This window comes from Ursus maritimus, unplaced genomic scaffold, assembly GCF_017311325.1.
Source record: "Ursus maritimus isolate PB19 unplaced genomic scaffold, ASM1731132v1 scaffold_30, whole genome shotgun sequence".
Classification (NCBI taxonomy): Eukaryota; Metazoa; Chordata; class Mammalia; order Carnivora; family Ursidae; genus Ursus; species Ursus maritimus.
In genome coordinates, this window is record NW_024425564.1 from 32,030,639 (window position 1) to 32,053,323 (window position 22,685).

Sequence of the window (22,685 nt, forward strand, 5' to 3'; positions counted from 1 at the left end):
TTTTATTTCTTATTCATATTCAGGAAGACATACTGGCCAGAAATGAACATTCTAGGAAGGATTTTGATTAATTAGCCCAAAAGGAAATGAGAGAAATGATGAAGGTGAGATCTGGAGACTATTTTGGGTGAAAGGACCCGTACCACTACAGAAGTCATTTGCTTTAAAATTTACTTTTGTTTCTCTGCATGTTCTTGAATATAGCATTATATTTCATTTAGGTGTTTCATGTATTAGCAACGGGCATTCTTTTTTTTCCCAGTTCAGAATTGCCAGGTGAAGTCAAGGTTTCAAAACTGACACAGAGAAATATCAGGAAATACAGAATAAGGAGAAAGTAGGACATTTGATCCTCTGTCATGCTCTTGTTACGTTTGCTCTCATCTTTTTCTTGCTTTTATACATTCTGCTTCGCCCTTTTTAAAATGACATGTACGTATGGTACTTTGTTTTAAAATGGATAGTTTCATCGGTTCATTTCTTTTGACTTTAACATTTATCTAAATTTAGGTTAGCATCCCCAGTTTACAGATTAAAGAACAGAGGTCTGGAGAGATTCAGTGTCAAGAATATTGAAGTAATTAGTCAAATAGATGCTGGAAGGATTATTGCTTCCCGAGGAATCAGGAGGGATATAAAGAAGACTTGGAAAAGAATCACTTAACAAACATGGTTGGGCATGAACAAGAAATCACCCCTGACCTTAGGGACTTTATTCTGGGCAAGCAACTTAGTGGTTTTCAAGGATGAACACACACACACCCCCCTTGGAATATGAGGTAGTAAAACAAAATTCTAGGCAATAATTTGCACCCTCCTCAAGGATAGGGTGGACAGACTTCACTCATTTATGATCACTTTATTTCTCTGACCCAGCACCCCTCCAGGGCCAAGGTGACAAAAATTCATCCTTCATGGGCTCAAAAGTTCCATCCGCCTGTTAGAGATTTCCTAAATGAAATGATTTTAATGAATAAGAATTGGGTTGTTGACGACTTTCTCTAATTTTTGAGTCCTTGCATCTCAAGCAGCCCGTGACCTTTAGCTTCAAGGTCACCATATGCCTCTCCTAGTAAATCAACAGGTGAGGTAATTTTTAAAATAATTCCTTTCCATGGCATTTGCTTATGCCATAGTTGCTGCTGCCACCGTTGTGCCTTAGCGATTTCCCAAGTGCTGTATAGAGACCTAGAAATCTTAACGAAGAGTAACTTCCCTTAAAAACCATCTTCCTAATCACCTTAGTGTAAGCGGTACTAGATTCTGCATCCCACGCGTCAAGTGTGGTGATGTATGGGCTCTCTCAGTCTGAAGCTGGGTCAGGATTTCATTGACCCTCTGACGTATTCATTTTTTTCCCTCTGGATAGTGAAAGTCTGAATTATTAAGAGAGCAGTGCCCCATGGTACAGAAATTAATGCTGCCCTCCATTCCCCTCTTCTTGTAGAAACTTAAGAGTAGGGAAATCTGCCATAAGAACTGACAACATAATGTTAAAATTTAAAGGTGTTGTGACTTTTTTAGATAGCCAGGAAAAAAGCAATCTAAGAACACCTGATTTGTGTTTTTTTCTGGGAGGCCAGTTGATTTATTTGACTCCAAAGAGGGGCATGTTTCCCTGGAAACTCTCATTTGCTTCCTTGCTGTTCACGGGTGGTCCCCCTCCCCCCCAGTTCATGGGATGTTGTAATATCTAAATAATGCAAAAAGGCATAGTTGTCCTATTTTTCCGCTATCTGTGTCACCTACCTTTCATCTTAACTTTTGTATGTGACTCTTTTAAAGATCTTTCCATTTACCAAATCCTGCCCTTAATTTAGAACAATAAAGACATTCACTGAGAATAGACATGTCTGTTTTTATTTACAAAACTTCATTTGTTTGCCATTTGGGGGCTTAGGAAAAGCAGCTGATAACTGACTTCTGTCAAGTAGCTGAATAAATAGCTGAAATGATGTTCAAGTTGCCATGAAAGTTTTAGTACCTGAAACTAATGAACAATTTTGTCATCTCTTCTAAATGATTCTAATTTTTAACATTAAGTAGCATCAGTTTTCTTTTCTTACTAATTAGGAATGGAGCTTGCAGTTTCCTTGAATTTTCTTTTGTTTATTTAAAATTTGGAATAATACTATTTTTTCTTGTCTCATTTATGATGCAAAAATATTAAAAATATTTCACAAAGCTTGAAAGCTGTCTACTGCAAGATATGGGGACTATTAAAAGATAAAAGAAATTAAGTTTAAAAATCATCAGATAAAACAATCACAATGATATTGCAATTTATACTAGTGAATTGCCTTTAATAAAGTGAAAGTTGTAAATGATAAAAGGGGTATTGTTAATGGATTTAAGAATTCCCAACAGCCATCTCCCAAAACCTGGACTAAAAGATCAGAAAGGTTATATGTTGTTTTCGATATAAAGTAACTGAAAATGTGAAGGGCATATTGGAAAAAGAATCAATCACAATGGTCCTTTCTTGAATTGCCCTGTTTTCAAGATAAACAAAAGTAATGGTTTTGCTACATCCTCTGTGTACCTCAATTTCATGCATATTTCGATGTATATTTTCCCCTAAGTGCCTGTCTTTAACGCTTATCTCTGCCAGGGCTTTGCAGGTCATCAGCTTTCTTAAGTAAATCCAGAACTCAAGTTCTTAATCTCTTAGCAGTGTCTTGAGGGCATTTGCTCCTTAAATAAGAAAGCCATAATGGAAGCATTTGGAAATTTCTCCTGTAATTTCTTTTCACTGATACAATAGTCATGTCCTCTGCTCTAATTCTTTGAATTCTCAGCGTTAGCTTATGCTATGAGTTTCTTGTCACATGTTTGTTCCAAACAACGTGTCCCTTGGGACAAATTTTAATGCATGATATAGAACAATGCCAGCTCTAAGGATGATGTGTCTGGAAACTTCACAGATTCACTCTTTAAAATTATATTTGTTCAAGGAAAAGCATCACATACTGGCTGTAGGCTAATGCGAGGTGGGGCAGATGATAACTTTTCTTATAAAAGATTCTTCATACTCCAATATTAAGTGCGTGTGTGTGTGTGTGTGTGTGTGTGTATCTTATCAAAAGGAAAGTGAATTTGAAGCATGCCCGCTTTCAGGGAGATATATATCTATATATAGATATGGACACACTCATGGAGTCATTGTCTAATAGGAAGTGGGACTCTGAGCCATTGCTACTTCCAGGGATAATTTTAAATTTTATAATTAGCACGGGCACCACCAAACTGAACAGAACGCTGTAGCAACAGACCAGGGTCCCTGAGGGTGCCTGTACTCCCGGACAGGCATTAATTCTTTAATTGTTCAATTGTGGTGAGACTGTCAGGGTCCTTGGGGAGGGACTGGGGCAGTCGGAAGGAGTCAGGACACATGGGATCAGGGCAGCCAATCTGTACTGATAGGAAGAGAATCTTTCGATAGCGTGACCGCTCATAGGGCTCTACATGTCCCGACAGCTGTCATCTCTGCCTTCCTCCATGGTTCATCATTTTCAGTGTATTGACAGGATTCAGACTAAGAAGTAGGGCTGCTTCTTCACAGGGACTAATAGACTTCAGTTCTAGTCTATACACCCATCATCCCACAATACATTTTTCTACTGGAATTTGAGTTAAATAGCTTACCTGGGACTTGTCCCTCTTTTTCTTTAATTTATTCATTAAATACAAAATGTATTACCAGCATAATATATGCTTTAATACTTAGGGAGTAACTAAAGTGACATTTGTTCAGCAAAACCCTTTATCATGTGGGGTTGAGATATAAATAATAATTAATTGATGGAATGTTCTATTGACCAAATGCTCTATACACACACACACATTTTATACTCTTTATATATGTTTATATTCTGTATATAGGTAGATATTTTTGTGTGTATAAATGTATATACAGCAGTACGTATATATGCACTTTTAAGTTATGGGGGAAAGTAAAGGTACACAGCGATTATGAGGACTTCTGAGATGAGATTGCAAAGTTCTGGCTCTCCCTAATTCTAATAAAATGAGCAAAAAAGTAAGCTGAAAAAAACTAGCAAAATTACACCTGCTGTCCAAAGTAGGATGACAGATGAGCATGTTATTTCTTTCATGGCTTAGAGTGGGGAATCAATAGATAAAATCAAACTAATATTCTAAAAAAGGAAGTGAATCAACAGATGATGCAAAATTATAACCACTAAAAATGTGGAGAATAGATTATAAGCCTTCTAACTCAGAAAAAGGAAATACCACACAAGCAGGTGCATACACACATGCACACGAAATAAAAGACATTCTATTTAACAAAAGATAAGAAGCATAGGGAACATGAGCAGACACACATACACACACACACAAGGAAAGGTCAGAATAAGATCAAACATCAAAAATATGGGACAAGTTATTTTTCAAAAGAAAAACATAGTCTTCTGTTTATCCCCCCTTCATTCTTCCCTTCCTTCTCCTACCGATCTCCCTATTTCTTATGTTCCATAAATGAGTGAAACCATATGATAATTGTCTTTCTCTGCTTGACTTATTTCACTTAGCATAATCTCCTCCAGTCCTGTCCGTGTTGCTACAAATGTTGGGTAATCATTCTTTCTGATGGCTGAGTAATATTCCATTGTATATATGGACCACCTTTTCTTAATCCCATTCGTCTGTTGAACGGCATCTCGGCTCCTTCCGCAATTTAGCTATTGTGGACAATGCTGCTATGAACATTGGGGTGCATATGGCCCTTCTCTTCACTATGTCTGTATCTTTGGGGTAAATACCCAGTAGTGCAATTGCTGGATCATAGGGTAGCTCTATTTTTAACTTTTTAAGGGACCTCCACACTGTTTTCCAAAGTGGCAGTACCAACTTGCATTCCCACCAACAGTGTAAGAGGGATCCCCTTTCTCCACATCCTCTCCAACATTTGTTGTTTCTTGTCTTGTCAATTTTTGCCATTCTAATTGACTATGGAGTCTGGGAAACAAACTGAGGGCTTCAGAGGGGAGGGGGGTGGGGGATTGGGATAGGCCAGTGATGGGTATTAAGGAGGGCACATATTGCAGGGAGCACTGGGTGTTAAACGCAAATAATGAATCGTGGAACACTACATCAAAAACTAAGGATGTACTGTATGGTGACTAAGATAACATAATAAAAAATTATTATTAAAAAAAACATGACTCAGTTTCTTTAAAGGTGGCAAATGCCAACTAGATGCTGGATACAAGTGATATATTGGAAAGAATGATTTTCGAAGGGTGAGGAGTTGCGAGCTGACACACATTTGCCAATGTCTGGAGACAGTTTTGATTGTCATAACGGAAGGTGGGGGCGATCCTGACATCGACTGGGTAGAGTCCAGAAATGCTGCTAAATATTCTACAACACTCAGCACAGCCATCAAAACCAAACATATTTTTTAAAGATTTTATTTATTTATTTGATAGACAGCAAGAGAGGGAACACAAGCAGGGTGAGGGGGAGAGGGAGAAGCAGACTCCCCGCTGAGCAGGGAGCCCAACATGGGGCACAATCCCAGGACCCCGGGATCATGACCTGAGCCAAAGGCAGACGCTTAATTACTGAGCCGCCCAGATGCCCCAAAACCAAATATTATGTCATCTAAAATGTCAGTAGCTCCAATGTTGAGAAACCCTGACCTAAAATGAAGTGGCTAAGAAAAGGTAAGGGGGAAGTACAGAGAAAGCACATCAGGTAAATGACTTAAGATTGCTGGGGTGACAACATTACTACTAGGCAGGTTTAAAGTCGAGGCAAAAATGTGAAAAGGCCATCCTTTGTGATGTTGCATACAGTCAGCAATGGACACGAGACTATCGACAGTCTTTATGCATGTAATAGTATGATCCAAAACATAAAGCATATAGTAAGAAAACGTGAGGGGAAATTAATCAATATACTACCGTAGGAGATCAAATGTGTGTGTGTTTTAAACACCTATGAAACCTCTCCAATAAATGACATTATACTCGGCCATAATGAAAATGTAATAATTTAAAAAAAAATAGAATACATGGGAAGAAGAATATATAAGTAGTTCAGTTTGTTTTGTTCTATTTTCTCTTAATAGTCTCCAATGATTATTTCATTGCTGAATCAAAATACCTCCCCGAGTCCTTAGCTGTGTCATTTCTGGGGCATTCAGCCTGTCATTTCCCACTGACTGTCCCATTCCGTGCCATGACTACCTGTCATGTCCATGAAGATGATCCCAACACTATCTTCCCACCCTGTCTTTTCCTCTGAGATGCCATTTACCTGCCACACATTTCAACTTATACATCTTCAACCAAAGTACAATGAATAATTTTTTAAAAATCCGTAACTATTCAGCTTTTCTCTTAAACTACTGCCTTCTGGATCACCCACACTTAACCTCCCGGAGTTGTGTTTGTTTGCTTTTCTCTTGTCTCCTTTGACTCCCACTCCCTCCGTTCCAAGGTTGCGACTATTCTGCCTCCTTAACTTCCAAAAATTTTTCTTTTCTCCTCTCCCCAGGTTATCTTGACCTGGATACTTTTAATAGCTTCTCCATTTTCCCCTGCCTGTGTCCATTTCAGTTGCAATCTGTTTTTCCATCAGGAAGATTAGTCATCCTGAAGGGCACCTTCCGAACAATCTCAACTTCTAAACCATAGTTTTTGAGATCAGAGGCACTTCAGATACATCTAACCAAACCGCTCATTGCAGAGGTAAAGAAAATGCATTAAGCATATTTAATTACAGAGTCATCACTGGAGCTCCAGGTCTCCCGCTTGCCACGCTGGTCATATTTCTTCTTGCCTTCCACATTCATACTTGTGCCCACAGCCTCTTGCATGGCTGATGGTAGTAAGTCTTGCTGAGGAGATGCAGATGTGACCTTGAAGACACATTGAGAAACACATTACTTCAAGGAAAAATGCCAGTGTAATTGAGTTCCCAGAGAGAGAGGAGAGAGAAACAGAATGTTTTAAACACTTTGAATCCTTTAAGGAAACACTGACACTGTCAGATAGAATTTGAGTGTGATCCTTAGTCACGTTCAAAAAAAAAAAAAAATACCACAGTACGTTTGTTAAAATATTTCTTAATGAGTTATGTAGATAAGGAATGAAGAGCCATTAATTTTATTTCTACTTCAAATTGGTCTTTGGTTTATCTGCCATTTTGGTCTCTAAGAATTCTTTTACTAATAGGAGTCTTGCATGTGTCATAAAATCTTCATTTAACTTTTTCACTTGTCACTTCTACATCATTAGTAGAATGAAAGTCAAAGAATTCTTGTAGATTAAAAAAAAAAATAAAAGGTTATCTGTCGACCACTTGGGAGAAGCAATATTATTATTACCATTATAGGTGATGTGGCATTTGAGGGGCCTCTTTTCTAGGTCATTTGTACTCCTACCTTATACGATGAACTTAATAGATGAGAAATAGGGTGTTTCTTCCAGAAAGGGACATTAATTTCATAGAGAGAGTGAATATAAGCTGTTAAGTTTCTGTTAAAAACTGCAGAATAAGAGATAGTCTTTACTTTCAGCTGTGCCAGAAAATAACGTCCATTTATATAAATGAAAATCATGGATGCGTATATAGGAAACAGCTAGGAGATTCTGAGAATGTTTTCATGTTTGGTTTATAGAAAGCTTTCCCATTAAGATCCCATCAAGTACATAGAAACACATATTTTATCATCTGGGAATATGTTTTGAACATAAGTATGTGAAATAACTCTATCTTCCAAACTCTTGTTTATATAAATGAAGTATTAAAAATGAAGCAATATCAATAGGATTCAGTTTAAAGAGAACTTTAGTCTCAGATGTCAAGACACAAAGTCTTTTTCCCCATTAGTGTTTCAACAATTTCAACAAGTATTCTTTGCATTTGTTTGTGTAGATCTGTGTGTCCTACTTTTGGTGAGAACTTTAAAAATTGTGTTTACATGTGAGCAAGTTAGTTAAAAACAGTCAATTGTTTGCGAAGCTTTGGAGATGACACAACTGTTAGAAAAATCATTAATAATTTTTACTTTTCAAACAATGATGATTAGAAGAATGTAACCCATTTTTAGTATTGGGATCAGAATCCTATAACATGTCCAGTGATGAATAGATTTTATTAATGTTACTAGAATATTTTAACCTTAAAATTTTACAAGTTGCTTTTGCTCAGTTTTTGCCGGCGAGGGAGGCAGGAGACGTGTATCGGTTCTAAATCACTCAGATGATTGTCACGGTGTCTCTGTAGGTCACGAGATGTATTTATGGGCAAAATATGTTTTAATTTCTCATCCATGTCTTAATGTTTTTAGAAAATGTTTCTTAAAATTAGATGTGTTATTTCTATTATATGTGTTATTCCTAGGAATTATGACATAAATTAAGAATCCCATAAAAATGATGTCATTGGGGCTTTCAGTGACTGCTGGAAGGTCAAAGATATGAAAGTGGAAAGAAGTCCGCTTTTGATGCATTTAAAATTTTTTGATAACGTATATAAAATAAGAGGTGAAAATGTAGGTCTGATAGCATTTTATCACCCCGGCCCATTTACACCGATACCCACTGCTTCCTTCAAAGGTTAATTAAATTATGAACGCACACCTGCAGAATATTTGTGTGTTTAAAAAATTCATTAAAAGTGGAATATACCTTCCTGTTTGGCCAATTCCTTAATGAATATATTTGCATTTAATAATAGCAGCCCACCTTTAGAGCTTTCCTGCTCATTTTCTCTGCCTTTATCCTAAGCAGACAGATTTCCAAGGTTAAGACCAAAGGCTTTGTGAAAATGTCATGGGTTTGTCCTTGTCGGAAAAAAATCTCAAAAGTCTTTTCTGGTAGTTTACTCCAATGTCATTCCAAGCAAAGGAAACTTTATCATCCCAAACATAAAACCAAAAATGTTGTTTTATAGTATTATGAAAGGCTTTATTATATATATTCTCCCTCCCAATTGATACATTTAAGCACACAGTTCATAAAAGATGACATTAAAGCTGTCTGCTTTCTTTGCAGACCCAAATTTCAAGTTTCTATCTTAAGCCTTCTCTTTTCAGGAAGGGATATGTGGGACTAAACTCCAAGATTCTGGATGAAGACATATGCTTATTTCTTGGAACAAATTATATGTTATTGTTTATTAAGGAGTTATATAGACTCATGCATAAATCACTGAGTAAGAAAAAGGAGTTTCAAATTATTATTGACTCCATTTCTGGCTTGCTGGGGCTATACTACATGATTGTGACAGATAATTGCTCTATAACCAAATTTGATGAATACGATATGTCATGGTTTGGGAAAGTTCCTGATTCTGCTCATAAAGCTCTGCAGTCAGCAGTGGCCAGACTTCAGTGACGGTATCGTGTTAAGGTATCATGAAATCACATCAAATAACACATGTGGGTCAGTGGTCTCTCTGTATAGTACTTAATGATAAGTTGAATAATGTTAAGAATACTCTTTGAATCTTCAGTGAAAGAGACTATAAATAGCTGTTCTGATTATTTATTGCTACAAAAAATTACCCCAAATTTTAGTGGCTTAAAATGATAATAATCAATATTAGAAATATTTTTTTCCAGAATCTAGGTTAGGGGTTAGGAAACTTTTTCTTAGAGCCAGAGAGTAAATGTTTTAGGCTTGGCTAGCCAAGAGACAAAACGAAGGACATAATGTAGGTACTTATATAACCATTTTAAAATATAAATAACATTCTTAGCTCATGAGCTGTTCAAAAACAGCTTGTTTGGCTGCATTTGGCCTGCAAGCTATAGTTTGTTAACTTCTGGCCTAGATCATTAGCACAAAGGTACAAGTAAAAAATTTTAAAACCAGTGAATCATATTTCATTTGGTTTTAGGAATGGGTAAGTGTTGAAACCTGACTCTATGCTCTGGTCACTGCAACTATTCTGCTTAATGCTCTCAATTCTGACTGCAGACAGTTACCGCAGTGCAGTTTGATGGAAATTTCGTAGACCCTCTCATCAATTTAAGTTATAAAACTAGTGTGGGAGTGAATCCTAGATACCCAGCGATGGAAAGCAAAGAAGAAAGCAATGTTCAGAAAATTCAGTTCCTTTTTTTTTTTTTTTTTTTGAGTAGGCCTTAGATAAAGTGTAGAGTAATTTATTTCAGGGAACATTATCACTATTGTTCAATGCATAGCTAACTCCCATTATTTTTGTATTTAACATCTATATACACCATCTTTCTCTTCTTGTCCCCTTGTTCACCCCCTTTACTTCCCTTTCCCCACAATCGATCATTCTAATATGTTTCTAGGAATTACTTTGTATGTGTTCCTGTAAGATGTGTATTGTTGAGTGAGAATACATTTGTCATTTACCTCAAAGGTATGATTTCCGAGATTTCATTCTAATCTTTGTCTTGTTCATTGTTTTCATTGTTATATTTTGTAAGATGCATTCAAGTTGCTACGTGTACATGTAGTCTGTCATTTCTAACTCCTTTCGATGTTTCATTGAATGTATTAACATAATTTACTTGTCCACTCTTCCAAATAACATCTATTCCCCCCTCAATGTAAACAATTGTGTGATAAATATTTGCATACATGGCTCTATGGGAAATATTGGTAGAAAATTCTCTTAATAATCAAAATGAAATTAGGAATTTGTTGCTGTTGTGACTAAATCAGTGCTTTACGATCCCCTTGAACTATTATAATTTCTGCATATAACACAATTATGAAAAACACTATATATATTGAAAAGAAACAACATAAAATGTATTTTACTAAGAGAGTAAAGCCAATGATTAGTCTATTGGGCCTAAATATATTTACTTCCTTAGATTTGATTGAAGTGACAGTTACTGTCTTGAAAATGAGTTATTATGGCATTCTGATAATAAATTTTTTTCTAGTTGCTCTAGCAATTACGTGTGCATCTATAGCTTTTCACAGGCTAGTTACCATCAGGGTTTCATTCCACATAGAATATAGAAACCTTAAAATTATATAGGTCCATTTACTCCCCTCCCCATTCTCTATGCTATTGTTGTCCTATGTGTTACATGTCCATACATGATACAGCTCACAAAACAATGTTACATTATTTGCATTAAACATATTACATAGAAATTAAGAGAGGAAATAGTATTCTCTATTTATCCAGAAATATACCATTTCTGGTATTTTCCATTGCTTTCTAGAAATCTAAATTTACCTCTTGTCTCATTTCTTGTTAGACTGAAAATTTTTTTTAACACTTCTTATATTACAAGTTTGCTTATGAAAATCATCTCATTTTTAAAGTTTAAAATGTCCTTTTTTGTCTTTACTTTTGAACAATAGTTTTGTCCAATATGACATTTTAGTCATATTTTTTAACAGTTGGAATATGGCATTCCAATGTTTTCTAGCATCTATAATTTTAGATGAGAAGTCACATGTTAACTAATCATTGTTCTCCTGTGTTTAATGTATTGTTTCTTCTTGTTGCTTTCAGGGATTTGTCTATTTTTGGTTTCAAATAGTTTGACAATGATACGCTTAGACATGATAATCTTTGGATTTGCACTGCTTTGGTGTCTGAAACTCTTATATCTGCACATTCATTATTTTCACCAACTTGAAAACTGTTTGGCTCTTATTCAGATATTTTTGCCCCATATTCTCTTTGCCCTCTGAGACACCAATTGGATTTTTTAAAATTGTCCCATGGGTCCCTTAGGCTCTGTTTATTTTTCTTTTTTTTTTTTCCCTTTGTTCTTCACATTGGATAATTTCTATTGTTCTACCTTCAAGTTTACTGACTGTCAAAAAAGATATTGTATTTTTCTGGGAAGTTCATTTGTTTCTTTTTAATTCTATTTCTCTGCTGAGATTCTTTTCATTCATTGTGATCAAATTTAGCTTCATATTACTGATTTTAGAAATAGTAATTGTTCTAAAATTCTTGTTTGCTCAAATACTTCAGTCATCTCAAGACTGAACTCTGCTACTTGACTTTTCTTTTGAAAATAAGTGACATTTTCCTGTTTCTTCATTTTCTCCTGTCAATTTTATATTGTACTCATTGTAAATTATATATTGTGTTTGGATTTCAATATAGGTGATTGAAGAGTATTGCATTTTGTTTGCTTGCTTGTTTTAGCTGGCAATTAATTTAATAAGACTCAAACTTCAATCTACATTTCTTGGATGGCAGTTTAAACCTTAGTTCAGTTCTTTAATTCTTACCTGTGCTGCTTGAAATTTGCTAGAGGTTAGCCAAAAGTTTGTACAGGGTTTATACACAGAATTTGGGTCTCCTCTTCACTAGGTCTTCCCTTTCTGAAATTATCCACTCACTTGCAAGAGGCTTCAACTGCCCAGAAGAATGGTAGGATTTGCAACACAGTTTTAGCCACCCAATTAGTCTTCCCTTAAGTTAAAAGCCATGTAATATAGGAAAATCACCCTTGTCCTTCCCTTCTTCTGAATATTGCCTGTCCTCTAGAAATGTCCTGCATTTGGTGTTCTTCAGTATATTCAAGTATGTTTTTGCTTCCTTCCCTTTTTCCCCCTCCCTCTCTCCTTTCTTTCCTCTCCTTTCCTTCCTTCCTTCCTTCCTTCCTTCCTTCCTTCCTTCCTTCCTTCCTTCCTTCCCCCTACCTTCTTTCTCCCTTGCTGACTCTTCTTCCTTTCTGTTGTCTCCTGCTCACTTGCTTATGTTCTGTCCATCTGTCTGTCTGTCTGTCCGTCTTTTGATATCCCACACTGAAAAATACAAACATTCCCATGGTGTTATAAGATAAACCCTGATCTATTTTATATAAAGTAGTGTTGCTGAACTTGGATAAAAAATAATTTCAATTGAATTTTTAAAAATGTTTGTTTTCCTTTTTATAAAAAAGGATATCAGAGGATAGGCAAATGCCCTTTTTATCTAAAGTATTTTAATATTCTTCTTTGTTTTAAATATCTTCATTTTTAATATTTCATCATAAAAATGTTTCTGAGAAGGGAACTAAAAAATATGCCTGTAAAATCTGCTCCAGTCAGGTCTGCTCTAACTTTCATGTTGTCATCAAGTTTTAATAAACTTTGATATCCTTTTTGCCCCTGGAACTAGAAAAAGTATATTGAGAACCTGATTTAAGGGGAGAAGAATAATGAACTAGTGACCTTTATAAATAAGTGGAATTCAAGACTGAAGTGAGAAAGAATTTAGCCTGGGCAAAGACTGATGAATGAGAGAAATCTTATCATCCTGAATGAGATCTGAACATGATTGTTTTTCCAATTTATCAGAAGAGTGGTAATTAAATTAAGGATAAGATATCAGCACTTGTTAGGTTTTCTCTGCTCTTAGTCAATTGAAATGGCCGTGGTCTCTAAGAACAAAATTATTATTTATAATTAAGTGATTAAAACAAAAGAAATGGCCCTCAAAAAGAAGGAACGAGTTAGAGAAATATATGACTGTATCTCTCAACATACTAAGAGCTCTTTGTGGCAAACGGAGCAGAATAATAGCTCCTATATTATAGATATGTTTGTGTACATGTATGTCTGTGTATATTTACATGTGTTGTGCATAAATATAAATACACATTTAATTGCTATGTAGCAATTTGGGGCTTACCTAAACTAGATAAACAGAATGTGTGTAAGCATAGCAGAATATCCTACGTCCTTGTGTGATCAATCATTCATTGGTAGATGAGCAAATGCATGATTTTGTTCTGTTAAAATGTTCTTTTATGACCAGAAAACCTATCCAAGTATGTAAAAATCATTAAAGAAGTTCTCAATAGGTCATCCAGACTCTGACCTGAAGACTTCAAAAATCACTGGATAAATACACATTACCTTCATAGTTTCATGAGAAAAATGAACTGACAAATACTATTGTCTTCAGCTCAGTGTCATAGCAAGATTTCCTCTCTATCTACATTCACTTATAGGTGTTAGAGTGTCCAAGCATTACAACTGGGCTAGTTCCCATAAGTGCACAGATGTGAAGCCTGCCTCAGAGTCTTTGCTCTTGGTGCTGGAGTCTCTTCCGCTTTCTGATCCACCAAACCCCATGCCTAAGCATCCTGTGGTTCCAGCCAAGCTTTTATATTTTGGCTCCCCAAATTGTTTCTCTTGTTCTTTTGACAGACACCTGAGTGCTGTGGTGATTTATTTTTCATGCTTTTTTGTGTTTCGGTTTTCCTGCTGCTGATTTGTGTATATGATCTCAGACCTACCACCCCTCCTAGATTTTCAAATCTACATATACACTACTCAGCTTCTCTTACTAGCTTCAAGTTTGGCTTTTCGCTTTATCGTATTTTTATGCAATTAATTTTTCTTCCGATATACGACTTAAGCTGGCCTCCTCACTCCTGTCTTGTTCTCAGCTTCTCCAGCAACTTTGAGAACTTTGCTTTGTCTCTAGGCAAGCCATCCTTCATTCGGATCCCATTACTGACTTTCTGAAATTCCACTACCTGCGTCATATATTCTTTGTCTTTGTCTTTCTCTATTCACTATGATTTCATTACCATGTGCCTCTATGTTGGTATTAATCTTCATAGTATATCATTAACCCGATGTACCAGAGAATTAAAAGAGATAAAAATACAATAGTAATAATAAATCTCTCCCAAACCATGTAATTCATTAAGCCTGCCATTTTTTCATGAGTTTCTAACCATATATTATTGAGGTCCCCTTGCTCATTTTCCTACTATGCCATTCAATTTTGAAATAGAATTTAGAGAACAATGGATTGCTAAACTGTAAGCATTACCTGGCTTTTCATATTCCTCATTAATAGCATGTGAGTGTTAGCTCTCACCCACTGGGGCTATTCTGAGGCCCATGTTACAGCTCACTTCGGGGTGATTACGCCTGAGTGCAGGATGCACACTGGGGACTGCGATCACAAAACAGATGGGTGGAAATGAAAAAAACGTAATGCCCAGGAGACATGGAAGGCCTTTATTACTCTGGTAAGAAAAGCTTGCCATGCCTGTCATCTGGAGTCTAATCTAGAGATTTATCAAAACTCTTACTCTTTCTTTTCCCATTTGACAAATTTTTTTTTGCTATTAAGTTATATGAGTTCTTTATATATTTTAGATATTAGCCCCTTGTTATATATGTGGCTTGCAAATATCTTCTCTCATTTCACAGGTTGCCTTTTCATTTTGTTGATGGTTTCCTTTAGTTTCCTTTGTTGTGCTTTTTTAGTTTGATATATTCCCACTTGTTCATTTTGGTTTTTGTTGCCTTTGCTTTCGGTGTCAAATCCAAAAAAATCTGCCATTACCAATGTCAAGGAGACCACTGTCTCCAAGACCGTGTCAAGAAAATTGCCTCTTACGTTTTCTTCAAGAAGTGTTATGGTTTCAGGTCTTATATTGATGGGGGTTCAGTTTCACTCTTGTGGCTATCCAGTTTTCCTAACACCATTTATTGTAGAGATTGTCCTTTCCCTATTGGATAGTCTTGGCTCGTTTGTCATAAATTAATTGCCCATATATATTGTGTGTTTATTTCTGGCTTCTCTATTCTATTCCATTGATCTCTATGTCTTTTTTAATGCCAACACCATACTGTTTTGATTACTATATTTTTGAAGTACAGTTCAAAATCAGGAACTGTTATGTTTCCAGCTTTGTTTTTGTTTCTCAAGATTACTTTGGCCAGGGGATGCCTGGGTGGCTCAGTCAGTTAAGCATCTGCTTTCGGCTCAGGTCATGATCCCAGGGTCCCGGGGCTGAGTCCCACATCAGGCTCCCTGCTCAGTGAGGAGCCTGCTTCTCCCTCTGCCTGCTGCTTCCTTGCTTGTGCTCTCTCGTGTGCGCTCTCTCTGGCAAATAAATCAATAAAATCTTTAAGAGAAACAAGATTACTTTGGCCATTTGGTGTCTTTGTGGCTCTATTTGAATTTCAGGATTTTTTTTTTTTTTTTATGTGTGCAAAATGCCATTGGAATTTCGGTAGGGATTTCACTGAACCTGTAGCTCACTTTGGGTAGTATGGACATTTTAACACTATTCTTCCAATTCATGAGCATGGAATAGCTTTCCTCTTATTTGTGTTTTTTTTTTTCCAATTTCTTACACAATATCTTACAGTTTTCAGTGTAAAGATCTTTCACCTTCTTTGTTAAACTTATTCATATTTTATTCATTTTGAAGCTATTGAAAATGGGATAGTTTTCTTTATTTCTCTTTCTGATAGCTTATTGCTGGTAAATAGACACACAACTGATTTTTGTATGTCTATTTTATATACTGCAGTTTTCCTGGATAGACATTTCTTCCCCAAAGAAGATATAATAATGGCTAACCCACATATAAAAAGATGATCAACATCGTTAATCATGAGGGAAATGCAAATCAAAACCACAATGAGGTATCACTTCCCACCCTTTAAAATAGCTACTATCAAAAAGACAAGAAATAAAAAGTGTTGAGAAAGACGTGGATAAGAGGAAACTCTTGCCTGCTGTTGGTGGGAATGTAAATTGGTACAACTATTGTGGAAAACTACTGTGGAGATTTCTCTAGAAATTGAAAATAGAACTATTATATGATCTAGTAATCCCACTTCTGTGTTTAAATCTAAAGGAAATGGAACCGTTTTCTCAAAGAGATAGCTGTACTCCCATATTTATTGCAACATTATTCACAATAGCCTAGGTATGGAAACAACCTAAGTGTCTGTGATCGGATGAATAGGTAAAGAAAATGTGTGTGTGTACATACATACACACACACACACACACACACACACACACCCATACAATAAAGCTATGGGCTTGGAACTGAAAGTTAGGATTCCACTTTCCACTACACAAAAGATCTAAAATGTAGACTTTTTTTTTTATTACCATAATTCTTTTTTCCTTTATTCAGTGTAACATCTGGACATGAGAAGTGAAAATACCATACTGTAAAACCTTGAAGTCAGAAGAGAATTTTAGCTTCTCCCCTTCATTTTCTTTAAATAAATAAATAAATAAATAAATAAATAAATAAATATGAAATAATAAAATACACATATGTAAACATATACATAGACATATGCATAAAGTGTAGCTGAGGGGTCTTTGGACAAGGATGCTGTTAACGTTTGTCTGGACGTACTGTGACCGTGTTCATGATGACCAGCTCCTGAAAGAATGGAAGTTCTTGATTTGGCCAAAATGTTTTCATGGGGTGGGGGGCGCCTGGCTGGTTCAGTCAGAAGAGCATGCCACTCTTGATCTCAGGGTTGTAAGTGTGAGCCCCACGTTGGGCACAGAGTTTACTTAAAAAGAAAAAATCCTTAAATCAAAAATTTTTTGGACAGCTCAGGTGCTAAAGGCTTTGCGGTGATACAAATGAAAACAAAGAAACTTGCTCTCGTGTGGCTATTACCGCATCTGTGATATAATTTCGACCCCCTTGGAGTGTCTCGTGAGCAGGTATGTCAACTAAAATGGCTATTGTAAAATTTGCATTCGTTGTGTGGTACATATTTTATCTTAAAAATATTTTTTATGATTTGTCAGCATAATGGAATTTTGAGCTGATTTTCAAGTTCATAGATTTTCTTTTTTAAATGTGTATATGTTATACCGAAGTTATAGGGACTTTGCATAAGGTTTTTTAAAAAAATATAATACTTTGACCATTTTGGAGTTGGGAAATATGATTGGGATGACCTAATCTCTCTCATTCCTTTTGCTTGTTTACAAAGTATGAACCACATCAGACAGTGACCACTCTGCCTCTTATACAGTTCCTGGGAAGTCAGACCACAGTCTCCTTTAATGATTCATCCACTCCAGACTGTTGGAATTTTTTATTACATATACCTTTACACTTGAAAGCACCCATTTTTTTCTGGTGTTACTCAGAGTTTGAAGACCTCCTTAGCCTAATAATAATTCCTAATATGCTTGAACATGGCTATTAAATGAACTTGGATCTAATTTTTTTTTTTTTTTTTTTTTTTGGAGAGAGAGAGAGAAAGAGAGCACATGAGTTGAGGGAGGGTCAGAGGGAGAGGGAGAGAATCTTAAGCAGGCTCCATGCTGGAGCCTGACATGGGGCTTAATTTCACAATCCTGAGATCATGACCTGAGCCGAAATCAAGAGTCGGAAGCTTAACTGACTGGGCCACCCAGATGCCCAGTTAAACAGTCCTAAATATTTAACATTCTTCATAAGTCTTACTTTTCATTCTTTCTTCTACATATCTTAGGGTATGAATTACTAATTATAATTGATATTATTATAAAGCTTTATAGTTTATTATGCATTTCATATTCATGCTCTCTTTTATTTGGTCCTTCCACAAACATTGTGCTAAACCGGGAGATGAGGTGCTTGTGCACCGAGATAAGGAAGGAAGAAATCTGGGAGGAGAATGAAGGTTCACGGACAGAGTAGGAGATGGGTACTTGAGCATAACATTCGGTGATGGTAGTGGATTCCAGGAGCCGAGCTACATGAAATCAATGCCTAGAATAGTTTCTCTTTTCTGGTTCACTAATTTCCATACCAAAATCAACACCCATAATTTTTGCAGACTCTTACTGGCTGGTTAGGTGGACACTGAATCCCATTCTGATCAACTTGGTGTGGAAATGTATTCCCATGCACCAGGAACACACCCGGACCTCTCTAAATGAAACAGGCTGGTTATCCACATCATGCTACCATGATCTTTGGTCTTCCCCCCTTTCCCTCCAGTTCTTTGTACCTTTCTTGCCTGTCCCCTCTGTCTCCCACAGGGTAGGGAGTGGAAAGAGGGGAGCTCAAACACATCTGTGTATTAAGAGTGTGGGGATAAAGTTGGGTCACAAAAAGTTGAAGTTACCTCCACTCCGGAAGATCTTTGAGAAGTCATTTCTCCATTGTTTTGTTTTGTTTTGTTTTGTTTTGTTTTGTCCTGAGCACTGCCAAATAAGATTTAAAAGCTGGAAATTCTGTGTCACATTAAAAAAAAAAATCAGAATTACTTGTCAAGTTCCTGACTGAGGGCTGAGTAGATCCACTCAGATCCTGAATGTTTAAACTTACAGAACATCCTTAAGCCTCGATGTGACGGCCAGGGTTGAGAAATCTAAGCTCAGGTCGGTCTTCTCTTCACAGGGAGTTGGCTAGCAGATGGCATCCTGCTTGGAGCGTCTTGCTTGTCTCTGGTTGTCTCCAGCTTGTAGAGCAAGAAAGCTTAAAAGGCTATTAGGGTTTTGTGGGTCAGATACCCAATGGCAAAAATTTCCCCCACTCCCCGATCCCACAAAGAAAACAGCCTCTTTTTGAAATTGGACACTTTAAAGAAAGATTTATGAACCTTCAGGGTTATGAAACCATCTGGTGCTTTGGAGCTTGTAGACCGGTTGCTTTGACAGTTCAAACTCTGCACTGGGCCCCCGCTCCTCCTTCTAGAATAGTTCAGTGCAGTCTCTGCATTGATACCTAAGACTCTCATCTTCTAAATCTATTGAACGACTTATGAAAATCAGTAGGATTTGGAAGAATATACCTGTTACTTTTTAAGGGCATTTTTACTGTTTGCTACATGCTGCCTTAAGGAGCCCAGTTGGTGAACTCTGAGTTTCCACTCTGCTTAGCTTCCTTGCAGGAGCACTGTGTAATTTTGGTTTTGTTTTGACAGTTGGTGACCTTTGACCCCTCTGAGTAAAATGTTTAGGCTGAGGAGAACTGAAAAGAGCTTTCAGATGGGATATTTCCAACCTCTTTCAAGCTAGAGCAGTCTCCCCCACCCTCAGCACAGCAAACCCTTATATAGAAATGGTTTTCAGCCTCTAGACGGTGTTCTGGTGGAACACATCAGATCAAAGCCTTGCTTAATATGTTTGAAAAATGCACATCCGCATTGCAGAGCAAAACATGCTATGGAAATCAATAATATCATATTCAGGCAGCCCTAACTTCAAAGCAACCCCTAATGTGTGTGCTCAGTTTCAAAAGAAAATGGAGAAAATGAGAACAGGGTGCATAAGCTTTCTCTGCTTCGTTCTATTTGTAACCGAGCTGAGATCTCAAATGTCTCTTTACTGCTTTTTGACGGGTCCCCAAGGACTCTGGGCGTAGGGCAATCTGCTTGCTAATTGCCTGCACCTGTGATAATCCTGTACACTGAGGTTACAAGAGTGGCAGACTTTCTTCCACCCCATGCTTTTGGAATGCAAATTATTTACACTTTATTGGAGGAATAACATTTTAGGGGAGAATATAAAATGAGAAACCCAGAGATAATGTGGATTAACCCTTGAGATTCTATTATGCCCAGCAAATTGTTTTGCATTGGCTGTTTATTTTTCCACGGTTGTTACAATATTTGTTGACCCATTGTATGGCTTTCTGTCACTCTCCTAAGTACAGTATAATTATGTTTTTAATTATGTGATTATCTTTAATAATCCTTATGTCTCTATGTACTCTTCAGGGGATAGGACTGATATTTTTACAGGTTGAACTTGCTTGAGGAGAACATTAGAACATGTAATCCGAGGTGTGCGGTTATAGGGTAGCACGGAAACTGTGTAATGCATTCTTTCATTACTTAATTTGACACTTGTGTCAGGCATACATTATCTGATTTGCTAGAAAGTAAGTACTAACCAGAGTGTGATGGAAGCATTGTATAAAATCAGTTCTCCCACCAACTCTTCCTCTTTCCTCTGTGTTCTTTCCTGAATCGGTGATGGTGAACTGTCCCTGAACCATGTCCAGGATGTACAGCTCACAGCAGGAGACCCAGGGATTGAATCTGTTTCGTAACTTTGCCCGAGCCTGTTGGACATTGTCTCAAGAGTCAAGCGAACCAGCAACGTTCCTTCCATAACAAGAGCTCTTATTTTGCTTCTCAGTCTGTGATAAGTCTACTTGTTAGCAACCTTTTCCAGCACAGTGTTAACATGTCAAAGTTCATGTGACAGCTTGAGATGAAAACTGTTTGAATTGTGGGCTTTAAGTGATGCTACACAGTCATTTGTTTAGAAAATGGGGAGATTCCAAATTGACCAGATGTTGGTACACTCCGAGGTTTGTCTCCATCGATTCTGGACCTGACTCATTTGTGACCGAATCTTGGTTCCTAGTACTGCCTTTCATTTCAACTGAAACTCCAAAAAAGGCATCAGAGACTTTGATCAGTTTCCTTTACATTTATTTTTAGATAATTCCTCAGTTGCAGCTTATAGGCTAAAGTATGACTTCCAACTCCTTACAGAGTGAAATTGCTCTGAAATTGTTCTTTCTTACACTGCTCAGGAACTGGGGTAAAAGGCAGACTCGGGCTGCTCTCTTTCCATTCTGCCATTGGTAGGAAAGAAGAGGGCTCCTGAGGCGTTGTCCAGTGAATACGGGATAGAAGCTCAGGATTTCAGAGCCCGTTTTCCTCACTCCTCTTTTTTTTTAATCCTCCTATCCTATATGTCCCCAGTTCTCGGGCTTTTCTTCCAGAGAGCAGGTATTTTCACTTGACTCTCATGTCAAGTGTTATGAAAATATTTTTGAGTTTTGACAGATGTTATCAACTTTAGTTTTTCTAAGTAGCAGTGCCGGATAAACTCTGTCCTGGGGATTACTGACCTTGAGTCTGCCAATTGGCTTTGATCAATGGTTGCTGTCACTTTTCAGAAAGATGCTTTTTAAAACATCACATGATGGGACTCTCAATTGTAGTTGGACCCCTCAATATCCATCTGCTGTCCTTACTCAGAGATTTAGAAGAATCTCTGAAAAATATCTGTGTACAGTTTTATATAAATGTATATAATTATATATAAACATATATATATATATACACATACATACATATATGTGTGTATAGATAATAACCTTTGCAATACCTTAATGTTGGTGTTACTTTTTCTTCCTTCCTTCTTCCCTTCCTTCCTCCTTCCCTTCCTTTCTTCCTTCTCTCTCCCCTTCCCTTCCTCCCTCCCTCCCTTCCTTCTTTTCTTCCTTTCTTTTTCTCCCTCCCTCCCTTCGTGTTTCTCTCTTTCTTCCTTCCTCCCTCCCTCTCTCTCTCTCTCTCATTCATTCATTTATTCATTCCAGCAAAGTTAACAGACAGTGTAGTATTGGTTTCAGGTGTACAATATAGTGATTCAGCACTTCCATACAACACCCAGGACTCATCACAGCAAGTGCCTTCCTTACCCCCATCACCTGTTTCTCCCATCCCCCCACCCACCTCCCCTCTGGTGACCATCAGTGTGTTCTCTACAGTTAAGAGCCTGTTTTTTGGTTTGTCTCTCTCTCTCTCCTTTTTTTCCCTTGGCCTGCTTGTTTTGTTTCTTAAATGCCACATATGAGTGCAATCATACGGTGTTTGTCTCTGTATTTCCTTTAGTAGTATGCTCTCCAGCTCCATCCATGTCATTGCAAATGGCAAGATTTCATTCTCTTTTATAGCTGATAAATACTTTTTATTTTTATCAAGACAGGCCAAAACAAATTCTGTTCCATCTTTCACTTTAGAATATTTGGTCTTTCCTCTCAACCTTATGAATCAAGTTCTAGTTATCCCTAAATTTAGTGAGATCCAGACAGAGTTTGTTACTATTTGCCATTTTATTAAATGCTTCATCATGAGATCTTCATGTGTTTTTCTGACCACTAAATTTCACCAGAGCCAACCCACAATTTACTTCAAAACCATCACAAGAGTTTACTGGCCTTGACCTCTTGGTCATTT

General features: G+C 37.0%; 1 long non-coding RNA gene across 2 annotated transcripts in view; it reads left to right on the plus strand.

Annotated features, from left to right (window-relative positions):
- LOC103678374 overlaps positions 1 to 22,685 on the plus strand; it is a 289,850-nt gene that overhangs the window by 239,659 nt on the left and 27,506 nt on the right. The gene's annotated exons all lie outside the window — the stretch shown is intronic.